At 48.7% G+C, this 4,971-nt stretch overlaps 1 pseudogene; it reads left to right on the top strand.

Annotated features, from left to right (window-relative positions):
* The first annotated feature begins 467 nt into the window (after positions 1-467).
* LOC135913427 (uncharacterized) lies at positions 468-4,695 on the top strand (annotated as a pseudogene).
* Positions 4,696-4,971: the final 276 nt, after the last annotated feature.

Raw genomic sequence — 4,971 nt, 5'->3', positions numbered from 1 at the left:
CTAGCCAATAGCCATGACAGCCTGCCTGCTTGCCACTGCCAGTCAAAATAAACAAACTGTAATTCACCCACAATGACAGAAAACAGCACCCCTGACAGATAAGTGGCCAACATGCATGCAGCATCAGCGGAAAACATTCCTAACAAAAGCTGAAAACGCTTTTGCAGCTTTTAGTCTGTGGTGCTCTCCCAATTTTTGTTACAAGGGAAAAATAAAGGCAATTTTCAATTTTCATATGTCGCGATGTTAACCTTTTCACCATGTCCAAAACAAATATATGCTTCAATTATACCACTCAGCAATAAAAGCTAAGAGTAGAGCAGACGCCTAATAGTTTGCGTTCTATTTTTTTGAACAGGTTCACTTCACTCAATCTACGTGCCTGTAATGCCCACAATGGGCAAGAACAAACAGATTGCCACAAATAAAAATTGTATCTGCAGCAAAAAATATGTGTGCAGGAACAAACGTAAGAGATTGTCCTCATTTATCATAAGATGGTTCGTTGTGCTTTGGTTTCTGCAACAGCCAACCAATATAGCAACACTGTGCAAACGAAGAGAGCAGCGCAGCTATAAATACGTTCCCTTCTTATCAATAAAGCATTCTTCTTGTAGCCATGACCGTGTGCATTACGCTCGATACATGGTGTCAGAAGTGGGATCGCTCACGGGACCATGACCGACCTGCGCCTGCCTGAGCCACTGCGAGTAGGCGACAACGCTGCAGCGTCCTGGCAGACATTCAAGCAACGCATCGAGCTGTACCTGATAGCAACTGAGCCCACGAAGCCATGCAGTAAGCTGCAATTTTTTGCATGTTGCGGGTCAAGAAGCAATTGACGTGTTTAATACACTGAACCTATCACCAGAGGAAGCTAAAGACTACAATGTTTTGGTTAAAGCATTTGAAAACTACTGCTTGCCTAAGTGTAATGAAACTTATGAGCGATATGTATTTCGCTCGCGTCGTCAGGCACACGGAGAGCCATTTGAACAGTTCTTTCGGGATCTGCATCTAAAAGCAAGAACGTGCAATTTCGGGGATTTACGAAATTCCATGCTGTGGGATCAAATTGTCTATGGCATTTGCAGCTCTTCCCTGCGAGAAAAGCTTCTTCGAAAGAAAGACCTGACCCTAGCCACAGCGGTGGAATGCTGCAAAGCTGAGGAACTTGCCGAATCGCAAAATAGGGCGTGGATGGAGGAAAACAAGATTGAACCTGTATTACGAACGCAAGCTAAACACGGACGCCAAAAATGCCGGTATTGCAACTTCTTACATGCGCCAAGGAAGTGTCCGGCGTACGGCAAAACATGCAACAAGTGCACGAAGCCTAATCACTTTGCTGCCTGCTGTACGAGCAAGCGAGCAGCCGTTGATGACGTGGTCGAAGGAGCGGAGAGTGACAATGACTTCGACGTTCTGGAGATCAGGACGACGGAAAGCAAGCGTGGTCCCGAGAGTCGTGACTGGATTGTAACAACGAGCATTGAAGGAACTGATGTGCAGCTTAAAGTCGACACGGGAGCACAGGCTAACTTGTTGCCGCGTTCGCTGTTCAAAAGGCTCGGAACTAGACAGCAGCCGTACCCAACGAGGAGCATCCTGCGCCATTACGGGGGCGGCGAAATACCGGACAGTGGAAACGTTTGCCTCACCGTGCAGTTAGGCAAACGGCGTGTACTGCTTGAGTTCTTCATAGTAAAGAAGAAGCAAGCTATTCTCGGCCTCGGGGCAAGTGAGCAACTTGGTCTGGTCAACAGAGTGAACTTGGTGGACAGCAGCGAGACATACGAAAGCCTAAAGCAGGCATTCCCAAGGCTATTCACGGGCATAGGAAGGACGCTGTCCCTGTGGTTCAGCCAACACGGCGTGTGCCTTACGCCCTCAAGAAGCCGCTTAAGAAAGAACTTGACCGGATGAATGCTGCGAACATCATCGAGAAGGTGGAAGAACCGTCAGACTGGGTAAGTCCCTTGGTTATCGTGAGGAAGAAAAATGGAGACTTAAGAGTATGCATGGACCCGCGGGCAATAAATAAGGCGGTGAAGAGAGAGCGCTTCCAGTTGCCATGCCGGGAAGAAATCGAAGGTGATCTAGCGCATGCAAAGTATTTCAGCAGACTCGATGCAAACAGTGGGTTCCATCAAATCCCCCTCGACAAAAAAAACATCAGAAATCTGCACATTCAGTTCACCGTTTGGTCGGTATCGGTATCTCAGACTGCCATTCGGTATTGCATCTGCACCCGAAGTTTTCCAGCGTACAATGAGCCAGATATTCGACGACTTCCCGGGAACACGTGTGTACATTGACGATGTGCTAGTGTGGGGTTCTACGCGAAAGGAGCACAATGAACGCCTGTACAAAGCGCTGGAAAGGGCACAGGCAGAGGGCCTGACTTTGAATGCAGAAAAGTGCATTTTTGGACGTACTGAAATCAGCTTCTTGGGTGATAAGATTAGTTCCAAAGGTATTGAGCAGAATCCCGACCTGATAACGTGCCTTTTAAACCACCCTCCGCCAACGACCAAGAAAGACGTTGAACGCTTGCCTGGCACCGTGAACTATTTCGGGAAATACTTGCCACTGTTGTCAGCCCACACTGAGGCCCTGCGCAGCCTGATTAGAAACGACACACTTTTCAAGTGGACGCATGTTCACTAGCGTGAGTGGGTGCTGCTCAAAAAGATGCTGACGGAAGCACCCGTCCTGGCTATCTTTAATCCCGAGCTTTCCACAAAACTGTCGACGGATGCGTCAGCATTTGCACTCGGAGCAGTGCTTTTCCAACAACATGGAAAAGACTGGCGCCCGGTAGGCTACGCATCGCGAGCACTCACAGAAACTGAGCGAAAGTACGCCCAAATAGATAAAGAGGCCCTGGGCATAACATTCGGCTGTGAAATGTTTAATGATTATGTTATTGGAAGACATGTCGTTATCGAAACCGACCACAACCCATTATTGGCTATTTCAAAGAAAGAAATAGGCGACATGCCACCCCGTCTGCAGCGACTATTTCTTCGACTGCTGAAGTATGAGTTTGAGTTGCAGTATGTTCCAGGCAGCAAATTGGTTGTTGCCGACACCCTGTCACGAATCCCATCGCAGAAACAACCAGAAAAAGGCTCAACGGATGTTGAAGTTCATGCCGTGGGCGTTCTGACTGCCGTTGTTGGACCAGCCACCCTATCTCGTCTGCAGGCAGCAACGGCCAGTGATGCAATAGCGCAAGACGTCATTTCCGGCCTGCAGTCGTCAATACCTGTAGAAGGTGAGCTAAAGTCCTTTGCACAAGAACTTTCTGTAGTCAACGGAGTACTCCTCAAAGGAACTAAAGTAGTCGTACCTGCAAGCATGCGAGATGCTGCGACGAGTGCACCAAGGGCATCTCGGCTTAGGAAAATGCAAATCGAGGGCTCGCCAGTTGATGTATTGGCCAGGAATGTCAACAGATATTGCCCACTTCACTGACAGGTGTGAAGTTTGCAAGAAGTTTGCGTATCGACAGCCTGACGAGCCCCTGTGCCAACGCACCGTTCCAGACATGCCATGGGCGAGGGTTGGTACAGATCTTTTTCAACACGCCGGAAAGCATTATTTAGTTGTCTATGACGCCTACTCTAATTTTCCAGAAGTCGAGCATCTCAAGGATACCTCTGCAACGACTGTCATCCACAAACTACGTCAGATCTTTGCAAGGCATGGATTACCACAAGAAGTTTGCAGTGATGGCGGCCCGCAGTTCACGTCAAAAGAGTTTGATGATTTTGCGGCTCGTTATGACTTTGTGCATACGATTTCCAGTCCCTATTTTCCCAGGTCCAATAGACTCGCCGAGAAGGGCGTACAAGTAGTCAAGCAGCTGCTTGGCAAGACTGAGAGCAAGAAAGAGGACTTCTATTTGGGCCTTCTCAATTACAGGGTGTGTCCTCTCGAGGATGGCCGATCACCATCGGAACTGCTAATGGGACGAAGTCTCAGAACGCTGCTTCCAGATTTTTCAGCGTCATCATCAGGTCCCGTCCAAAAACATATCCAAGCAAGGACCACAGGAAGAACACTAACTCCACTACAGAAGGGAGACGTCGTCCGCATCCTCGGAAATGGTAGATGGGAAATCAAGGCGCAAGTCCAAGATCTCGTGGCCCCAAGGTCGTACACCGTTCTCACAGAGGATGGCCGGGTTTTCCGTCGAAATAGACAGCCCCTTCGCAAAACATCAGAAGCGTTCCATCAAGCCATCCATTACCAGGCGGACGACTGCGACGACACCCCTGACGCATCTTGGAGCGCAGCCTCGCAGCAGCCGCCTGAACCTTCGCAGGCCGCACCGGATCGACCACCAGCAGGCACACCTGGCCCACCTAACATCCCAGATTCACTAAGGCGATCTACCAGACCGCGAAGACCACCAGATCGCCTGGCCTACACGCACGGATTCCGGCAGACTGAAACAACCTAGGAGTGTTGTCTGCTACTCTTCGATGTTGAGTGCTTTCCGTGGTTTCAGTGTTTCCATTCTTCGAAGAAAGGAGGATGCAACGGCCAACCAAGATAGCAACACTGTGCAAACGAAGAGAGCAGCGCAGCTATAAATACGTTCCCTTCTTATCAATAAAGCATTCTTCTTGTAGCCACGACCGTTTGCATTACGCTCGATACAGTTTCACATGAAAGCAGTATTACAAGCTAGCCTAGCAAAAAGTCAATATGAAGTGCGACACAAACAAAAGTATTGCTGTCATTTGCATCTACAGCTTCTAGACCATTCATGACAGGAGCTTCTGTGCAAACATTCTGGCAATGTCATTCTTGTCTACGACCTCCAGGGCAAGGTTAGCATAGAGGGTAAAAACTTAGTCACAGTCGTCTTGAACAACTTCTCGTGATCGCTGGGGCCTGAATAATTAAGACTTATTGCTGTCGCAGCACTTCAGCAACATTTTTGTCAATATCCCACAC

This window comes from Dermacentor albipictus, unplaced genomic scaffold (assembly GCF_038994185.2).
Source record: "Dermacentor albipictus isolate Rhodes 1998 colony unplaced genomic scaffold, USDA_Dalb.pri_finalv2 scaffold_15, whole genome shotgun sequence".
Taxonomy (NCBI): Eukaryota; Metazoa; Arthropoda; class Arachnida; order Ixodida; family Ixodidae; genus Dermacentor; species Dermacentor albipictus.
The sequence above is the reverse complement of the archived record's forward strand: the minus strand, read 5'-3'. Positions and strand labels throughout refer to the sequence as shown.